Genomic DNA, 22,234 nt, shown 5'->3' with positions numbered 1-22,234 from the left:
AAAGTTGCTTGTCAGAGGAGTCCTGCAACTCTCAGGAATGGGGCTTCCTTAGGATTCATTACATGCTCAATTGCTGGCTGGGGATAGTCCAAGGGAATCATGGGCTTAATTTCAGAGCTCATACAACTAAATCTCCCTGCAGTCAGAGTTCTGACAGGCATATTCTTATAATTGGAATAATGAGGTACTAGAGTTGCTGCTACAAAATGGAGGCATGAAGGAACGTGTCTGGAGTGTCAGAAATTCACTGAGATATCTCTTAGTACTTCTATACTTCTGATGAAAGTAAATGAGCTTTTGCAGTGATCATGAACTAAGAAAAAGTAACTGGAATGACTGTGTCATCCTACTAGGTAATGCAATTAAAACAATAGAAATGCTAAGTTAATGGTCTCTAAAATGGGAGATAGAGAAAAATAGTAAATATCAGTTATAGTCTCTCTTTGTAGCAGCAGATAGATTTCAGTAACCCTCTAATTTCATATTTTTATTTTTGACATCAAAGACAGCCACCACTTTGAAATGCCAATGAATACTGAGCAATGCAAGAGACAGATATTAGTGGATTCTATTCGATAGGGCACTCCACCTTCCCTTGACTAACCTCTGAGTTCATCTGAAATGGTGGAGACTAAATACTGTGCTTCCCTATCCTTCAGTGAGACAATCTTGAGGCACATCCAACATAGTTTTGCAGAGGGTACCCAGCAGAATTGACTCGCAATAACCCACTCATTAACACACTCTATATTAGCTTTTTCTTTCCTCTAATATTGCTTTCCCTCATTTTTATTTCTTTGAATCACCTACAAATAAAGTACCTGAATTCAAGTTTTTATCTCATGATTGTTTTCAGGAGAACACTAAATTGAGAGAATAAGAAAATAGGCAATTTTTCCTAGATATTAGGAAATTCCTTAAATAACATTTGCTATTTTAGTCCTAGAATTTTTTTATAACATTTCAGAAATATAGCTGGAAAACTATAATTGTTCAATATTATGATGATCTCAGAATATTAATAACAAAATAACCTCCTATAGGTAAGATAACAATTTAACCTCATGATTTTATTATAGCTGGAAACAGAGAGAAGGTTATTTTTCATTCTTAATTTAATAGTTGTTTTGGTAATTGGAGAATACTTGGTCCCCAAAACCTAAATCATTTGAGTCTATTCTCTTCTGATCAGAATAGGTTAAATAGATTCATAGGAACATGTAGATTTGGTTCTTTGATTAAATAAAAAAAAACTTCTTGGAGTGCCTGGGTGGCTCACTTAGCTAAGTGTCTGACTCTTGATTTCAGCTCAAGTCATGATTTCAAGGTTCATGGGATCGAGACCCACACAAAGTTTGCTTGGGATTCTCTCTCGCTCTCTCTTTGTACCCTCCCAAAAGAAACAAACTTTTTTAAAAACTTCATATAATAAGCATGTTGAAATATGTTTATGAAACTACTTAAGCATTATAAAATGCATTTAATAAAATAAATTATCTCAGTAGGTTATTCAGTTGTTCATATGCTAACTAGAAGGAAGGTAAAACAAAGTCATAAGTGAAGGAGAAAAGAGCAAAATATTTCTTCCTTTTTTCTGTTGTATTTTAAAGTAGAGATTGAGAAGTAGGGTATTGGAATATGGTTCATTACATAGAATGCTTTAGTGGCAGAGTTGCAGCTAACAAAGAAAAGACTGTTTTCCAAGGCCTTTCCATAAAGCTGTTAATGATGTTTATATTGGTGCTTATTCCTGATAAAGGAGACAGCTAATTTTGCTTGTTTTGTTTTGAAGGGAAAGGAGAATGGCTGTCTGAATGACTCCCAAAGTTTCATAACCAACAAATGCCTACTTTGTGAATTCAAAATTCTATTTTCATTAAGTAGAATCAAGAATGGTCAAAGTTTGGAACATAATGAAACTTTAACAACTTTCTTTTTTCTGTATTTATTTTTGTGACGTATAATCACTTGAAAAATATCATTCATTAAAGAATCTGATCATTGTCATAGTAAGTTAATTTGTACTATAAAGTATGAAAATGCATGCTCTCAGACCCAACTAGCCAGACATGAAGGAAGAACCTACCTACAGCCTATTGTACCCAGAAGGATAACAGTACCAGAAGACAAACCATAAATGTAACCCCCGGGAATGAATTAACTAGACTGAAGAAATGCCTTCAAATTCCAATTTTTTTTTTCAGAGAAAGCAAATATCTAAGTTTCCACATAAAAAGTTTCAAAAGTCAAACATTCTACTGACTTGTTTCAGGTAACCATATCAGAATTATATTGTATAATATTTAAATAAACATATATGATAGGAAAATAATGCTTGTACTGTTTCTCATTAATTTAATTCATACAACTGTACTGTGGGACTAAGCAAAATGTTAATTTACAAGCTTTATTTTTCTTTAAAAAAAACATTGCTTTTACATTCCTACGGTAAAAATTCAATCCTGAAGTAGATTTTTCTGAAGGCACAGTTTTCAAGAAATTCTCTTCATGCCACATTCCTGTGAATTAGCAACTATGAGAAATAAATATTCAAAGAAGGTACAAATCTCTGTACTCCACTTCTACAAGGATAGTTGAGTGTCCTGTTAAAGTAGACAGAGTTCCCGATGCTAAAGTATAAATTCAAGCTATCTAAGAAATCCGACATAAATGAAGTCCACTCACCTGAGGGAAATCTAGGCAAAATAAGATTCAAGGCAGTAAAACATTAAAACAGTTATTTTTCAATAGCATCTCTCTGATGACTGAGTAGTTCTTTTAAACTGAAATATTCTAGACATTTTTGAGTTAGAGAAAATCATAGCTTAGACAATATTCTATTGAGGCTTAGGAAGATATTTTTGATTCCATATTATATGTTATAAAGAAAAATGCTAGGTAAAAAATGAAAGACTGGTCAGAATCTCATAGATCTCATAAATCAGAAACTTGAACGCTCTGTGTTAAAATAGCACTTCAAGGCACACCGCAACCGTATATTTCTTTGCCAAGCCTTTTAAAAATAAGGAAAAGCTTAGGGAATTCATAACTGAGACTCCTTGATGGAAACTTGAAAGTAACTTTAAAAACTCAACATAGTTAAAGAAATGAAATAAAAATTTTTCATAATACATTGTTATAGGTGGGTCTTCACTTCTGTAAATGAACTGCCAAATGTACCTTGAGTTTACCACAGCTATTTTTATATTTAAACCCATTGTTGTCTGCTTTCATTTTTACCCAGAGGATATCTACCATTCTTATGATGCAAGACTGCCAGGAAAATGTACGGTCTGGAAATCAAGTTTTTACAATCCTCTTAAAAGTCCTTTTTTTCCCCCCTGCAAAAAACCCGGATTCTGATTTTAGGAGACATACACTGAAACGGAAGCTCTAAAAGGGCGGGTGGTCTTCTAATCTATCTCTATGACGCTCAGCACAATGGTTGGCACGTAGGTGACATGTTCGTAATGAAACATGTAGTCGTAATCTGGTTCTTTAAAATCAGTGGTGTTTAGCACGGGCTAAGCTTACTGACATTCGGCAATGATGTATCCAAGAAAAAAATGTAAAGAACAATTCTGAATAAGAAGGAAAACATTTAAATTTAAATTTGCTCATCCAAAGTATCATTCCTGTTCTGCAAAGAAATCTCTGTAATCCAGTTTGTTCATACATTTTTCTGATCAAGAATTCTTTTCAGCTTTTGTAATCCCAAAGCAGAAATTTAGTATCATATTGAATTCTGAATTTAGGTGGGCATAATAAAACTGTCTTTAAATTATGACTTTGAACTAGATATTTTATAGGTAGCATATACTTTCTTTTTGTGGTGTACTTGGTCTCAGATCAGGAAAAGTTAATGTTTTATGTACCTTACCAACCAACTCTTTTTGTTTATGGATGGTAGCCATGATTTTGTCTTTTTCTTACAATCACTAATAGTGAGTTTCACAGAACCATTCTTTCAGCTTATTGGGAACCATTCTTGCATCTACAAATGAAGATTATTAAACAGTATACTAATTTTCTTGTGTATCTTGTTTTGAAAGTGCATGTAAATATCATTTTTCTTAAATATTATCAAAGTTTAAATTTTACTATAGCATATTTCTTATACCACTTATTCTCACAAAGGAAAAATATTTTCTCATTTTTGTCCTAAAGGTCTTAATTATCAAATTCAACACATTGACAGAAAGACAGAGGAAAATCATCAATTATTAATAATGATCAACAGTTGCAGTAAAGCATCTGATAGCAGTCAATATTCATTCATTTTAAAAGTTTTTAGAGAGATAAGAATAGAGGAATTTCAATCTGATAAATATCTATAAAATCGCTAAATAAACATCATCATTATGGTGAATTGGTGACTTATGGAAAGATTAGATATGTTACAAGTGTGCCTACTATCTGTATATTTAATGAAAACTATCTTAGCAGTCATTTCCAATGAAACAAGAATAATAAAAATAAATAAATTGATTGTAGTTTATTTACACAATTCAGCAATGAAGATTAATGAGCTACTGCTACATACATTAATAAATCTTTCAAATAAAATGAAGCCAGTGACAAAAGAAAATTGTTTCCATTTATATAAAGTTCACAAACAGGTAAGACTAGCATAGACTATAAGTCATGGGGCGCCTGGGTGGCACAATTGGTTAAGCATCCAACTCTTGATCTTGGCTCAGGTCATGATCTCATGGTTCCTGAATTTAAGCGCTGCATCAGGCTCTGCACTGATGTTGCAGAGGCTGCTTGGGATTCTGTCTTTACTTCTCTCTGACCCTCCCCGACTTGTGTTCTCTCTTTCTTTCTCAAAATAAAGAAACTTACAAAAAAGAAATTAAAAAGAGGTCAAAGAGGTGTTGCCATTGGAGTGACCACTATTCCTTACAAGGTGGCACAAAAGAACTTTTGGGGTTCGGATAATATTCTCTTTTTGCAATTATGTGCACTTCATTAGAACACAGCTGTCTTATTTATTTTGTTATCGTTTAAGTTTTGTATGTATAATTCAATAAATGTGTTTTTAAAAGGAATCTGCTGCTTGCTACTCTACAAATAGTAATCCTGTATGGTAAAATTGTAATACTATATAACATATATAATATTTTATGATATACTTAATATAGGAATACAGTAATGGCATATGTCAAAAAATACATTACATAATACAGTAAGGCTTTATAGTAATGTGGTGATAAATTATACAACAATACATTAAAATATCATAGCTAATACATATCATGCTTAATTATCCTATTCCAAGTGCTTAACATGTTTACATTTAAATCCTAAAAAAATTCCTAGACTTTCAGCTTCCAGTTCCTTGTGTGTGAAGTGTGGAGGTCAACACTCCATCCTAAAGACAAAATACTGAACACACTGAAAGCAAACAAACACACACACACACACACACACACACACACACACAACTCGTTTTGAATCCACAAGAGGGGAAAGGACACAAGGCAAACTGCTGTCCCCAAACCAGAGAGACAGACAGGCAAATACCTGGCAGCATGGCTCACCAGACCTGACAGAAACCACCATGGGAACCAGCGCCAGGTAGAAAAAAACTAGACTGTAATTGATGGTTACTGGAGGCTCAATGTGGAAAACTCTGAGAATTAAAAACTCCAGAGAAATCTAGTCACAGTGGGCCCCCACAGTATTGTGAGATTTACCTCTAGGTGCTCAATGTGTGTCCACAGGAAATAGCAGAGAAAAATCATCTGCTTTTGAGGGTGGGAAACAGTGAATGCTGGAAGAGGGAGGAATGATTTTGAAATATCCACAGTACAGTGTTCTTGTTAATGAGTCTTATCATCAGGGGGAACTAGTTATCCAAAACATAACATGCTGTGGTATTATCAGAACCTAATGATATGGGAGAAGGGAAATATGCGACTCATCCCACTCTAGCCATTCTGTCCAACCTAAGGAGAAAAAAAAAACTCTGAAAAACTTTATGAAATTCACAATACAGGGGCATAAGCTTACTAAAAGACTAAAACCTAATCATAGGACTATAGAATGCCTACCTCCCTGCCACACCTCACCATCACAGCACTAAGGTTTATTTGCAGCAGTTCCTCTTACTCAACATATGTCCAGCTATCAAGAAAAACTTACAAGGCATACCAAATAGTAATAAACTCACTTGAAGAGACACAACAAGCATCAGGGAGAGACATGACAAGGATGTTGGAATTATTAGACCAGGGATATAAAGTAATCATGATTAATATGCTAAGGGTTCTAAGAGACAAAATAGACAATATGCAAAAACAGATGGGCTATGTAAGAAGAGAGTAGAAATCCTAAGAAAGAACCAAATACAAATGCTTGATACAAAACAAACAAACAACAACAAATAAACAAAAACAATGTAACAGAAATGAAGAAAGCTTTTAATGGGATTCTTAGTAGATTGGACATAGTTGAGAAAAGAATCTCAGAACTAGAGGATATAGCAATAGAATTCTCAAAACCCAAAATGCAAAGACAAAAGAAAAAGGACAGGGAAAAAAAAAAACAAAATAAACAAGCACTGTGGAACAACTGTAAAAAGTGTAACATACATGTAATGGGAAAACCAGAAGAGGAAAAAAGACAAATAGAAACAGAAGAAATGTTTGAACAATAATGACTGGGATGACTGAGAATTTCCCTAAATTAATGTCACACACCAAACCACAGATCAAGTAAGCTCAGAAAACACGAAGCAGGATAAATGCAAAAACAAACAATCAAATAAACAACATAAAAACTACAACAAAAATTACAACTTTGCATATCATTGTCAAACTACAGAATATCAAAGATGAAGAAAAATCCTAAAAGAAGCAAGAGGTAAAAACACCTTAACTATACAAGAACAAACTAAGAATTGCATCTGACTTCTCAGAAATCATGCAAACAGGAAGAGAGTAGAATGAAATATTAAAATGTTGAGAGAACAATAACCAACAATCTAGAATTCTATACCTTGCTAATTCATCCTTCAAAAGTAAATGAGAAATAAAGCCTTTTTCAGACATACAAAAATTGAGAGACTTTGTTACCAAGAGACCTACCTTGCAAAAAATGCTCAAAAAACTTATTCAGAGAAAAGTAAAAAAATATATAAGTCAGAAACTCAGGTCTATATAAGCAAATGAAGAATATCAAAGAGGGATTAAGTGAAGGTAAAATAAAAACTTATATTTTTCTTATTTTAAATTGATCAAACATCACAAAATGTTCAAAATAATAGCAACTTGTATTGGTTGTGTATGCTTGTGCACATTATATATACATATATATATGTATATATATGTATGTATCTATGTACCTATATACATACATATATATGTTTCTGTATGCTTATATTTAAATGCAATAATGATAATGATGATACAAAAAACAGGACAGAAAAATTAGGATTACTTTGTTATTATAAAGTACACTACCCATTAAGCAATTTTGAAAAGTGACTTAGATTAGCTGTAAATATATTTACAAACTCTAGAACCACTAAAAATTGTTTTTAAAAAGTGTATTTAATATTCTAAGAAAGTAGCATATAAAAGAAGCATATAAAATGTTCAATCAAAACCACAAAAGAGTGGAAGACAAAAACAGGAAGAAAGAACAAGTGTAACAAACAGAAAACAGTAACAAATTTGGTATATACTAATCCAACTATATTAATAATCACTTTGAATGTCAATGCAACTAATTAAAAGACAGAAGTTGTCAGAATGTATCAAAAAACAAGACCCAATTTTATGTGATCTATAAGTAACCCACTTTAAACAGAAAACATGTATAAATTAAGAATAAATGGATGCAGAAAATATGCCATGATGACATTAATCAAAAGAAAACAGAATTAGCTATATTAATTTCAGACAGAGCAACTCCAAAGCAAAGAGGGTTAACAGGGATAAAGAAGGACACTGCATAATGGTAAAGAGATCAATTGTCCATGGAGATATAACAGTCCTTAAGGATATGCACCTAACAACAGAGCATCAAACTATGTGAAGCAAAAACTAATAGAACTGCAGAGAAACAGATGAATCCACCACCATAGTTGGAGACTTCAAAAACCCCCTCTCAGAAATGGACATAACAGCAGAAGAAAATCAGTAAAACATAGTTGAATTCCACAATCAAGAGGATATAATTCACCTCTATGGACTACTTCTTTCCAACAACAGGATAAATATTCTTCTCAACTTCACAAAGTACCAAGATTATACCACATGCTGGGCCATAAAATACACCTTAACAAATTTAAAATAATAAAGATCACACAATGTCTGCCTTCAGACCACAATGGAATTAAACTAGAAATCAATAACAAAAAGAAAACTGAAAAATCCCAAATAACATGGAGATTAAACAAGACACCTTTATTTTTTTTTAATTTTTTAAGTTTATTTGTTTATTTTGAGAGAGACAGAGACAGTGCGAATGGGGGAAGGGTAGAGAGAGAGGAAGGCACAGAATCCCAAGCAGACTCCGTGCAGCCAGCTCAGAGCCTGATGTGGGGCTCAAACCCATTAAACCGTGAGATAATGACTTGAGCCAAAACCAAGAATTTTGGAAGCTTAACTGACTGAGCCACCCAGGCACCCCTAAACAACACACCTTTAAATAACAAGTGGATCAAAGAAAAAAAATCTCAAGGGAAATTTTAAAATATTTTGAACTAAATAAAAATTAAAACACAACTTATCAAAATTTGTGGGATGCAGTTAAAACAATACTTAGAAATTTACATTGAATTACATGAGCATTAAATGCATATATTAGAAAAAAGAAAGATCTAAAATCAATAATCTGAATTTCTACATTAGGAAACCAGAAAAAGAGCAAATTAAGTCAAAAGGAGAAGGAAGAAAGGGAATAATATAATTAAAACAGAAATCAATCAAATTGAAAATACGAAATCAACAGAGAAAATCAATGAAAACAGAAGCTAGTTCTTTAAAAAGATCTGTAAAATCAGTAGGCCTCTAGTCAGGCTAAGAAAAAAAGAGAGGACACAAATGACCAATATCAGAAAAGCAAGGGGAGGTATCACTTCAGATCCCATGGATATTCAAAGAACAATAAATGAATCCTATGAACAATTATATGTCCACAAATTCGATAACCTGGATGAAATAGACCAATTCCTTAAAAGACACAATAAAGTGAGCATTTGAATAGGCCTATATCTATTAAAGAAATTGAATCAATAATTAATTAACTTCCCAAACAAAGCTTCAGAGCTAGATGGGTTCACTGGCAAATTACATGTAACATTTAAGGGGAAAAAAAATATACTAATTCTCTACATCTTTTTCAGTGGATAGGAGCAGAGGCAATACTTTTTGACTTATTCTATGAGGCCAGCATTATCCTAATACTAACACCAGATAAAGAGATTGCAGGGAAAGAAAGCTACAGACTAACATCTCTTATGAACTTATATGTCAAAATCCTCAATGAAATGTTAGGAAATCAAATCCAACAATATATACAATGAATTATATACCATGACCAAGAGGAATTTATCCCAGGTATTTAAGGAGGAATCTTAAATGCAAATTACTAACTGAAAGAAGCCAATTTGAAAAGACTACATGCTATACGATTCCAATTATATGACATTCTGGAAAATGCAAAACTATGGATACAGTTAAAAGATCCGTGTTTGCCAGGGGTTTGGTAGGGAAGGATATATGAATAGATACAACACAGAGAATATTTAGGGCCATGAAAATACTGTCTGATACTATAATAGTTGATACATGTCATTATACATTTCCAAACCAAAAGAATGTAAAACACTGAGAGTGATCTGTAATGTAAACTTTGAATTATGGATGATTAAGATTATGAAGGTAGATGTATCTGTTATAACAAACGTACCACTCTGTTGGAGGATGCAGATAATGGGAGAAGCATGCATATATGAGAAAGGGGTATATGGAAAATCTCTATACTTTCCTCTCAATCTTGCTGTGAACTTACTGTAAAATTACTCTTGAAAAAAAAACTCTTAAAAAATCCTATGATTCTATTAGACATCCCACATGGTAATATAGAAAATTATGTAACAATACAGAGAAAAATAAGTATAGTCAACATATATATCATGCTTAATGTATGATGCATTGCTGTAAGTTCTTAATACGTTCACATGTTTAATTCTAAAAATTATTTAATCCTATAATTCTCCTCAGTTTACATATAACAGGGTACAGAGAAAACAGAAGCTCCGATACATGCCTTGTCCAATTTCACACAGCTAATCCATGGCAGAGCCTGATATGAAACAAGCTGTATATATGGAAGACAATGCATGACTCTCCTTCAGCATCAAGTACGCATGTTTAGTGGTGCCTTTACTGTCTCATTGTACAGTCAGTATCACTATTTGGTTATAACAAAGAGATATCTCTGCTCACAGTCACTACTGAGTTCTATTTGTGGATTGATTCTTTTCCCTCTTCCTCAAACTGTTCCTGTAACTTTTCTTCATTATCTCCAACAACAGTGTTGTAATAAAAATGACCATGAAACTAGTGATCTCTTGGTGAGAAATCACCTACAAAGAGTACAGCTATATTGTACAAACACACTTTTACCCCACATGCCTCTGCTAATTATCCCCCACCCTTCCAATGAAAATAGTTAAGTAGTGGGGATGCCTGGGTGGCTCAGTCAGTTAAGCATCCAACTCTTGATTTTGGCTCATGTCATGATCTCATGGGTTCACGAGTTCAAGCCCCACATCAGGCTCCACATGCTGACAGTGCAGAGCCTGTTTGGGTTCTTTCTCTCCCCTCTCATGCATGCTCTCTCTCTCTCTCTCTCTCTCTCTCAAAATAGCCAAGCTTAAAACAATAGTGAAGCAGAACAAATGTAGTATGAAAACATCTGGAATCATAAATTCAATGGCCCACCAATTCAAATCTGCCATCATGAGATATGAAACGTTCTATAACCTAACTGCCTTATCTATTCACTTTGAGTTGATTTTTTGATAAGACAAAATTTAAATATATGACTTAAATATATTAGTCGGCCTAAATTTATTTTGCATCCCCACTTAGTATGCAGGTTATGAAATGAAAAAGAACAAAAGCAGCAGAGGGATTAATAAATGTAGGTAGAGCTGATATGCTTTTATGGTAGGCAGAATATTATAATTATCTGTAACCCTAAGTAGTAAATTTGTTAATATTTTAGTACCTGCCTCAGTATTACAGAACATTCAATTAGACCTTGAGCTACAGTTTCTCTTCTCAAGCATCATACAGTAAATAAGGACCAGCCTCATACTATGTTAATTTAATTTAACGTGATTTTCTTTTCTTCTTAGGTTTACATCCATTGCGAGTTATTCACATATTAAAATTTAAGGCTGTCTGTGAGACGTTGTGCAACTATGATAGGTAAATGACTCTAACCTTAAAAAAAAACTTTCATTTAAAAAAAATTCTTATTTGGGGCACCTGGGTGGCTCGGTCGGTTAAGCATCTGACTTTGGCTCAGGTCATGATCTCACAGCTTGTGTGTTCCAGCCCCACATCCGGCTCTGTGCTGACAGCTTAGAGCCTGAAGCCTACTTCTGATTCCGTCTCTCTCTCTCCCTCTCTCTTTGCCCCTCCCTCACTTGCAGTCTGCCTTTCTCTCTCTCAAACATAAATAAGCATTAAAAAAACAAAAATTCTTATTTGTTGTCTACCCTGAACCTTTCAAATAGATTTTACGTTGGCTCTACTGAGTATGTATATTTGTTTTAAACTGCTTATTGAAATGGTGTTTAATAATGGTAGAGTAAAAGAAAAAAAAACTTTAAATATTGATTATCACTCAAAAGTACTTTGTTAGTTATTCTTAGTTTTTCATACTTTGGTATCCACTTCATTTGTGCAATGGTTCAAATGCACTGTGGAAGAACTAACCAGAGGAGAAAACAGTAAGTTTCAGTGATATGGTCTAAGCATTCCACTTATTTGTTTCCTTGCATATGCTTTAAATGTTGTTTTCCATAAATCATAAAATTGTAAAGCATATATCAGGATAAAAAAAATCTTGATTTTTCAAAAGTTCTAAGAATGCGGTAGGAAAGGCCCTAGAGATCATCAGTTGGAATTATGTATTTTATAGATGAATATGAGTAAACTGTAACCCAGAAATATTAAGTGATTTGCTGAAGGCCAGAGTGTCTCTCACTGATAGATCAAATTTAAATCCCCATGTTACCTGAAATTACTAGCTATATTTTTTAATGTGTCATATTTGTTTCTCAGAAATGCATTAATTTTGCCATTGTTGCAACAAGGAATAGGGAACAAGGGTTGTAATTTCTCCTTAAGAGTCCAGAGTTTAAATTTATATTATTGCCTTATTAAATGGCTAAATTTGAGCTGGATAGATTTAAGGTGGAGGTGATGTCTGGTCTTTCTTACAGCCAGTAATTTTATGCTTTTACTCAGAAAGCTGATTGACATAAATGGCCTTCCAAATCTTTTATAGTTCACTTGAACAACATTTTTGACTCAAATTTTGAAGTGTGAAAATGTTCTGTTAATTTTTTTAAATAGAGCATGTGAATTCAAATCAATAGGATTATAAATAACCTCTACTATTCCAGGGCAGAACTAACTGAGCATTAGTGATGCCTTTAAGGTAGCCATAAAAATATATTATACATACACTGATTGATTTTTGTGCATGTTTTTACTCATAGGCTATTTTGAGCTTCAATGACTGTTAGTATAGTCCCATTCACTGGATAATATCTGCAAAATGAAAACAAATGGAGATAATTTAGTCTTTGCTTATTTGTTGATTCCCTGGTTCACACTATTTTCCCTAACACTTACTTTAGGTAGTAATAATAAAGTAAAAAGTTCTCATGTCAAGTTACTGTTTATGGTACATTAATATGGATTAATTAAGGAAAACATGGAAAATACAGAAATATTAAATATAAATTCAAAAATTCATCTGTATTCATAGCAATGAGTGGCAACATGCTAAGCAATGGTATTCTTAACAACCTTAATGTCCTGCCTTTGTTTTCTATCTTTTCTATGCATGGCTGTGCATGAGGGAAGGCAGACCGAGATTGAGTTTGGTAATAAACTTCCTTTTGTACGTAAAATTATATAAGCATTTTCAGTTACCTGGACTTTGTATTGACCATTTTTAAACATTAAAATTCCATTTAGTATATATATAGACATATATATATATATATATATATATATATGCATTCTAATTACTTATTGAGGAAATCTTAGACTGCTTACATGTGTAAGTAATATTGCAATTAATGTTATAATGCATGATTGTGATTAAGAGGATAGATTTTGGCATATTGCAATTTAGGCCTATCTCAAGAAGCAAGAAAAACCCTAATTACACAACCTAACCTTACACCTAAAGGTCCTTTTCTAGTTTGAAAAGCTCAGCAAATGAACCCTAAAACCTGCAGAAGAAGGGAAATAATAAAATTTAGAGCAGAAAAAAAAGATATAGAAACAAACAAACAACAACAACAACAACAAAACCAGTAAAACAAATTAATGAAACTAAGAGCTCATTCTTTGAAAGAATAAACAATATTGATAAACCCCTAGCTAGACCTATCAAAAAGAAAAGAGAAAGGACCCAAATAGATAAAATCATGAATGAAAGCGGAGAGATCACAGCCAACACCACAGAAATACAAACAATTATAAGGGAATACTATGATCAATTATATGCAAACAAACTGGGCAATCTAGAAGAAATAGACAAATTTCTGGAAATGCATAAATTACTAGAACTATAACAGGAAGAAATAGAAATTTTAGGCAGACCATAACCAGCAAAGGAATTGAATCAGTAATCAAAAGTCTCCCAACAAACAAGAATCCGGGGCCAGATGGCTTCCCAGGGGAATTCTACCAGACATTTAAAGAAGAATTCATGCTTATTTCTCTTCAAACTGTTCAAAAAGAAAATAGAAATGGAAAGAAAGCTTTCAAACTCATTCTACAAAGCCAGCATTACCTTGATTCGAAAACCTTACAAAGACCCCACTAAAAAGGAGAATTACAGGCCAATATCCCTGATGCACATGAATGCAAAAATTCTCAACAAAATACTAGCGAATCAAATTAAACAGAATTATTCACCATGATAAAGTGAGATTTCTTCCTGGGATGCAGGGCTGGTTCAATATTCACAAACCAATCAACATGATACACCACATTAATAAAATAAAGATTAAGAACCATATGACCTGATAGATGCAGAAAAAGCACTTGACAAAATACAGCATCCATTCTTGATAAAAACCCTCAACAAAGCAGGGACAGATGGAACATAACTCACCATCATAAGAGCCATATATGAAAGATCCGCAACTAATATCTTCAGTGGGAAAAAACAGAGCATTTTCCCTATCGTCAGGAAAAAGACAAAGATGCCCATTCACACCATTACTATTTAACATATTACTGGAAGTCTTAGCCTCAGCAAGCAGAGAGCAAAAAGAAATAAAGGGCATACAAATTGGCAAGGAAGAGGACAAACTTTCACTATTTACGAACGACATGATACTCTATGTAAATACCTGAAAGGCACCACCAAAAAAATTTCTAAAACTAATACATGAATTTAGCAAAGTCACAGAATATAATACCAGTGTGCAGATATCTGTTGCATTTCTATACATCCACCAATAACAAAGCAGCAGAAGAAATCAAGGAATCGATCCCATTTACAATCGTACCACAAACAATAAGATATCTAATAAACCTACCTAAAAAAGTAAAAGAGCTGTACTCTGAAAACTATAGAAGACTTATGGTAGATATTGAAGAGGACACAAAGAAATGGAAAAGCATTCCATGCTCATGCATTAGAACAATACATATTTTTAAAATGTCTATACTACCCAAAGCAATCTACACATTTTATGCAGTCTCTATCAAAATACCACCAGCATTCTTTACAGAGCCAGAACAAACAATCCTAAAATTTGTATGGAACCACAAAAGAACCTGAATAGCCAAAGCAATCCTGAAAAAGAAAAGCAAAACTGGAGGCATCATAATTCTGGATTTCAGGCTATATTACAAACATGAACTATTGGGATTTCATCAGATAAAATGCTTCTGCAGAGTGAAGGAAATAATCAAAAAAAAACTAAAAGCAACTTTTCAAATGAGAGGAGATATTTACAAATGATGTATCTCATGAAGGGTTGGTGTTCAAAACCTATAAAGGACTTATCAAACTCAATATCCAAAAAAACAATAATCCAGTAAATAAATGGGCAGTAGACATGAATAGACATTTTTCCAAAGAAGACATATCGATGGCTAAATGAAAATGCTCAACATCACTCACCATCAGGGAATTACAAATCAAAACTACCATGAGATATTACCTCACAGCTGTCAGAATGCCTAAAATTAATAACACAAGAAACAACAGGTATTAGCAAGGACACAAAGGGGAACCAACCTTCCTGCACTATTGGTGGGAATGCAAACTGGTGCAGCCACTCTGGAGAACAGTAAGGTCCTCAAAAAACTAAAAATAGAACTACCTTATGATCCAGCAATTGCACTATTAGGTATTTATTTAACTCAAAGGATACAAAAATATACACTAAAGGGATACATGCACACCAGTATTTATAGCAGCATTATCAGCAACAGCCAAACTGTGGAGAGAGTGCAAATGTCCAACAACTCATGGGTGGATAAAGAAGATGTGGTATATATATATATATATATATATACATATATATGATGCAATATTACTCAGCCATCAGAAAGAATGAAATCTTGCCTTTGCAACGACATGAATAGAGCTAGAATGTATTATGCTAAGTAAAATAAGTCAATCAGAGAAAGACAAATACCATATGATTTCACTCACATGTGGAATTTTTAAATATGTTTATTTATTTTTGAGACAGGCAGAGAGAAAGAGAGAGAGAGAGAGAGAGAGAGAGAGAGAAAGAACTCACGAGTGGGGGAGGGGAAAAGAGACAGGGAAACAGAGGATCCAAGCAGGCTCTGTGCTATCCACACAGAGCCTAATGCAGGTCTCAAACTCATGAGTGAGAATATGATCTGAGCTAAAGTCAGATGTTTAACCAACTGAGCCACCCAGGTGCTCTTCATATGTGTGATATAAGAAACAAAGCAGATGAACACATGGGAAAGGGAGAAGAAAAGAGAGGGAAACAAACCACAAGAGACTCTTAATGATAGAGAAAAAACTGAGGATTGATGGAGGGAGGCAGGTGGGGGATGGACTAAATGGGTGATCGGTACTAAAGAGGACACTTGTGATGAACACTGGGTGTTATGTATAAGTGATGAATCATTGAAGTCTACTCCTGAAACTAATATTGCACTATATGTTAACTATAATTTAAATTAAAAACAAACAAACATATAAACAAATTCATTAAAAAAAAAAGTACAGACTTTGGAGCCCACTTCCTAGATTCAAATCCCAACCCTGGCACTTCCTAGTTACATGACGAAGCAAGTCATTAAGTTCTCTGTGTCTCAGTTGTGTCAACTGCAAAATGTTAATAAGAATAGCATCTCAGGGCACCTGGGTGCCTCAGTTGGTTAAGTGTCCGACTTTGGCTCAGGTCATGATCTCAAGGTTCGCGAGTTTGAGCCCCCATCAGGCTCTGTGCTGACAGCTCAGATCCTGGAGTCTGCTCCAGATTCTGTGTCTCCCTCTCTCTCTGCCCCTCCCATGCTCACACTCTGTCTCTCAAAAATAAATAAACATTAAAAAAATTAAAAGAAAAGAATAGCATCTACTTCACAGATCTGTTGCAATAAATAAATGAATACTGTATCAATAATAAGCCATTAGAAAAATACATGCCAGGTGGTTAAGCATGTATATGTTAGTTGTTATCATAAAGTATTTTCTTTACTGGGGACTTTTCTTCAGAGAAGTTTCCTGGTATTGAAATTAATGGTTGCAAGCTTGTTGTGATTTTAGGTCTTAATACTTATTGCTAAAGTATTTTCTAAAAGAGTACCATCAAATATTATTTTATACATTACCAGCAAAATGTAAGTGTGAACTTAAACAGTATCTGGTATATACTGCCCACCAATAAAAGTTACTTATTATAGTTTTTATTATTATTTTTTATAATACCATACACCTTCTAAGTGGTGTATATGTTATACCTTTGAGAATTTGCTGGATTGAAAATGGGTTTTTCATTTTTATTGTGTTTGACTACAAATGAAATTAAATATGTGAGAAAATGTTTATATGCCAATTGTTTTTTCCATTTCTGTTCATTATTTGATGGAGGCCTGCATTTTTTTATTACTTCTTATAGCATTTCTAAGTTTGACCTTTCTTTTTTGTTTACTCCTTGTCCATTCAGTGACCAATGTTTACTTTGATTTCTATGATCTGGTCATAAAGATTTTAGGAAAATGCTAAACTTCAGTAATTCTTTCTAATTCAAGGGAAGAGGGTCTAAACAGTATAGCTGAAGGCAAAATTCATCAAATATATTAGTGGTCCACTTAAAATAAGTCCAGTTTTACATAATTATATATATAACTACTGTATTGATGAGAGAAACAATAGTAACACATACATAAGGAAGCAGCATAAATTGATCTCTACTAAATTGTGAAAAACAATGCTGACTGCAATAGAGAAAAAATAAAAATCATGATCTTGATCTTAAGGAGTTTACATATTTGAAAAGACTATATTAAAATTATAAGATAAAAAATAATCTCATATTTATTAAGAATTCATACATTACTATATGAAAAATTGCCAAATAAATGGCATAATCGAGGAAATACTCTACAGTCAGAAGAGATAGAAATCATAGTGAATGAATCAGCAAAGCTTTATAGAAGATATCAAATGGAATTATTCTTTAGAGACTCTAAGAAGGAAAGAAGAGGAGGGTATTTCCAGAAATAATAATGATAATTGCTATCACGCATAAAGTAGTTACTATGAGTCAGACATTGTCATTTATTCTTCACAGCTACCATAAGAAAGATAATGATTTAATGGATAGGGAAACTGAACAACAGAAAAGTGAAGAAATTTGTACAAGATCACACAGATAGTAAGTGGCAGACTGAATCCAGGTGGCCAGGCCAGAATCCATGTTAACTTCTACCCCTTACTTCCAAAAAGATATTGGACCCCTAAATAGGTGTAATATACACTTAAGAAGGCAAGGAAAAATTATCTTGCTAGAAACAAAGATGTAAAGAACCGAGAAATCAAGCCGAAGGGTATATTGGGGGCTATTTTGTATATTGAAACATGGATTATCTGGATTATGATTTCTAGTAGTAGAAAATCATTTAAGTGGGGAAATTATGGTTTAGGAAGATTGATCTAGGAGTTGTATGAGGAATAAAGTTTGAAAATAGGGAAACCAATATTCAAGACAGGAAAGTTTGACTACAAGGAAAAAACAATTGTAATTGTTAATACAGAGTTAAAATCTGCACTGTGGTCTTGCCCCATAGCTCTGCAACTATCCTAACAGGAATCTTGTTATCTCTGTCTAGATGTTCAATTCCATCCCAGACTCAGGAATCTTTGGCTTGGTATGGAGAAAAATTACAAACTAGTATCTCATGAGCTGCAATCTCAACTTTGTGTGTACTATTACACTTTTATTTCTCATCAAAGTTTTTTCAAAGACCTGTTTATAATTGACATCTCCATTTCCTCATTTCCCATTCTCTTCTCAATCTACTCCAATTGGTTTTCCACCTTAACTTACACAAAATGTCTGAAACAGTCTTTTAGCGTTCTTAAATAGGCCTTTATCTTGCTAAACCTAATTGTTTCTTTGCGTTTTGTAACTCCTTGGAATTTAAATCAGCCTTGACACAATAAAGTATTGCCTTTTTCCTCAAACACTCTTTTCACTTGATTGATGCAACACTACTCCTGACTCAATGCCTACTTCTTCTGTACTTCCTTTGTTGGCTAGATTTCCATGAAATGCCTCTAAATAAGGATGATTTCCAAATTCTCTAGTCTATATTTCTCCATTTAATTCCAGACTTATACATCCCACTTCTCTGACATCTACACTTGGTTGTTTATTAGGCTTCTCTAACTCAACATAAAAAAAAAAGCAGAAATATTTCTTTCCTTTGAAATCTCTTTACAAATGTTTCTGCTTCATTATATAGTAACACTATCCACTTGAGTTAAAAAAAAAAAGTCTCTTTACCTGAAGCACTCCTATCACATCTTATCAGGTTTAACTCCCAAATGTATCTTCTATATTTCTACTTTTCTTCATCTCCACTGTGATCACCCAAGATCAAGCCATAATTATTTCTCCCCTAAACTTCTACAATAGTTTAGTGTTTTGCCTACATCCTCTCTTGTATTTCTCTAGTTCATTCTCCATGAAGAATTCAGTTATCTTTTAGAAATACATTTGTCTTTTTTTTTTTTTTTTTTTTTTTTTTTTGCTTAAAGTTTTCTATCGCTTTCCAGTACAATTGGAATAAAATCAAAAAAACTATGTGGCCTAAAAAGACCTACATGATCTGTCTTCTAAGAAACTCTTTGACTACACTTATTGCCATTTCTTTGCCATTGTTCATTAAACTCCAACTACAGCAGCCTTCTTTAGATTCTTCATGCTCTGAAATCTTATCTGGGCCCACAGTGACTTTCTACTTACTAATCCCTTTGCCCTTTTGTATCAAACACTGCCTCAAGGTTTTCCAGTGACTCCCATTTGGAAAATTCTTGCCAATCATATCTCAGCTTAAATACTCATCAGATAAGTCTTCCTGAGCATTTTTTCTAGAGTACCCCATTTTTTTCTACCTTTAACCTCTAATCTTAGTTACCCTACAACATGCTTCTTTTTATTGTCTTCATAGCACTATCACAAACTTATCTCCACCATTTATGTTTTAATTTCTTCTTTAGAATTTAAAAGTTTTGAGAGCTGAGACTCTTGTTTACTGTTACATTCTTAGCCCATGGGACAATGTCTAACATGTAGTGGATTTTCAGTAATATTTGCTGAATAACTGAATGAATGAGTAAATGAGTCATAGTTTAGACAAACTTTTCCTTCTTTCATTTTGATAAAATCTCTACTCTAGTTGTAAATACCGGATCTTTGTTCACCTCTAGTACCTGAGTTTATTTTGATTTCTTTGTCAGTAAGTGTAAGTCTTGACATTTTTCCAAGTCATTTGAATCCCTAACACCCAACCCCACTATTGTCTAAAACCCCATGGGAAACAAACATCTGAGTATATATTTCCTCCTTGTTTCCATATTTCTCTTAATTGTTGACCATGTCCCATTAACTCTATGCTCAGAACTGTGGCTTTCCTCAGTGTCTTCCATCCTGCAGAAAATAAAATCCAATTAAAGCTAATCAGTGATATTGTGAAGTGAACATGAATTTCATTTGGTAACCAAAAATGAGAGACTAAGGAGGAAGAAAAAAAGAAGAAGAAGAAGAAGAAAGAAAGTGGAATCTAGTACCATTTTTAGAAATAAGTAAACTGAATTAATTAATGATATCTATAAATTGGAGAGAAATAGGAGAAATAGAAATTTTGAAAATTTCTGCATAAATATTATGGTTCAATCTTTGGATGTGAAGATATCCAAAGAAAAATAATATGGGAGACTTAGGAATATTCCTTTTTTTTTTCCAAGTTTGTCTTTAAATTCCAGTTAGTTAACATTTAGAGTAATATTAGTTTCAGGAGTAGAATTTAGTGATTCGTCACTTACATATACACCCAGGGCTCATCACTACAAGTGCCCTCCTTAATACCCACCACCCATTTGAGCTATAACCCCACACACCTCCCCTCCAGCAACACTCAGTTTGTTCTCTATAGTTAAGAGTCTGTTTTATGATTTGCCTGTCTTTTTTTTCCTTATGTCCGTCTCTTTTGTTTCTTAAAATCCACATATGAGGAAAATCATATGCTATTTGTCTTTCTCTTACTTAGTTTCGTTTAGCATAACACTCTCTGGCTCCATCCATGTTGTAAATAGCAATATTTCATTTCTTATGGCTGGTTAATATTCCATTATATACTTATGTACATATATATGTATATAAGTACATATAAGTGGTACACATATACCATATCTTTAAAAAATGTTTTTGTTAAAAAAGTTTTTAATGCTTATTTATTTTTGAGAGAGAGACAGAGAGACAGAACATGAGTGGAGGAGGGACAGAGAGAGAGACAGAGGGAGACACAGAATCTGAAGCAGGCTCCAGGCTCTGAGCTGTCAGCACAGAGCCCATTGCGGGGCTTAAACCCATGTACCATGAGATCATGACCTGAGCTGAAGTCGGATGCTCAACTGACTGAGCCACCCAGGTGCCCCTATACCATTTTTTTCTTTATGTTCATCAGTCAGTGGACTTTTGGGCTCTTTCCATAATTTGGCTATTGTTGATAATGCTGCTATAAACATCAGGGTGCATGTGTCCTTTTGAATCTGTATTTTTGTATCCTTTGGGTAAATTCCTAGTAGTGCAATTGCTGGATTATATGGTAGTTCTATTTTTAACTTTTTGGGTAACCTCCATACTGTTTTCCAGAGTGGCTGCACCAGCTTGCATTCCCAGCAATAGTATAAGAGAGATCCACTTTCTCTGCATCCTCACCAAAATCTGTTGTTTCCTGTGTTGTTAATTTTAGCCATTCTTACAGGTGTTAGATGATATCTCATTGTAGGTTTGATTTGTATTTCCCTGATGATGAGTGATATTGAGTATCTTTTCATGTGTCTATTAAATCCTAGGGTAGCACACAAGCAGCAACTTCTTTGACATTGGCTGTAGCAATTTCTTACTAGGCATGTCTCCTGAGGCACAGGAAACAAAAACAAACATGAACTATTGGGATTTCATCAAAATAAAAACTTCTGCAGAGCAAAGGAAACAACCAACAAAACTAAAAGGTAACCTTCAAAATGGGAGAAGATATTTGTAAATGACATATCTGATAAAGGGTTAGTATTCAAAACCTATAAAGAACTTATCAAACTCAATACCCAAAAAAATCAATAATCCAATAGTTTAGAAATGGGCAGAATACATGAATAGACTTTTACTTATCATAAAAAAGATGCCAGTACTTAACACAAAGTTACAATCAAGAAATGGAAGAAAGACACTAAAAGG

The 22,234-nt window shown here is 33.5% G+C and overlaps 1 long non-coding RNA gene across 2 annotated transcripts in view; it reads left to right on the top strand.

The window, feature by feature from the left end:
* Window positions 1-3,329: 3,329 nt before the first annotated feature.
* The window catches only part of LOC128314510 (uncharacterized), a 38,179-nt gene continuing 19,274 nt past the window's right edge, over window positions 3,330-22,234 (top strand). The window contains exons 1-4 of one of the 2 annotated variants that reach the window (XR_008296239.1): window positions 3,330-3,452; window positions 10,236-10,375; window positions 11,378-11,450; window positions 21,853-22,011. This is a non-coding gene — a long non-coding RNA (uncharacterized LOC128314510). The remainder of the gene's footprint in view (window positions 3,453-10,235; window positions 10,376-11,377; window positions 11,451-21,852; window positions 22,012-22,234) is intronic. The other variant, XR_008296240.1, reaches the window with a different exon arrangement.

The sequence above is a fragment of the Acinonyx jubatus genome, chromosome B1 (genome assembly GCF_027475565.1).
Source record: "Acinonyx jubatus isolate Ajub_Pintada_27869175 chromosome B1, VMU_Ajub_asm_v1.0, whole genome shotgun sequence".
Classification (NCBI taxonomy): Eukaryota; Metazoa; Chordata; class Mammalia; order Carnivora; family Felidae; genus Acinonyx; species Acinonyx jubatus.
The sequence above is the reverse complement of the archived record's forward strand: the minus strand, read 5'-3'. Positions and strand labels throughout refer to the sequence as shown.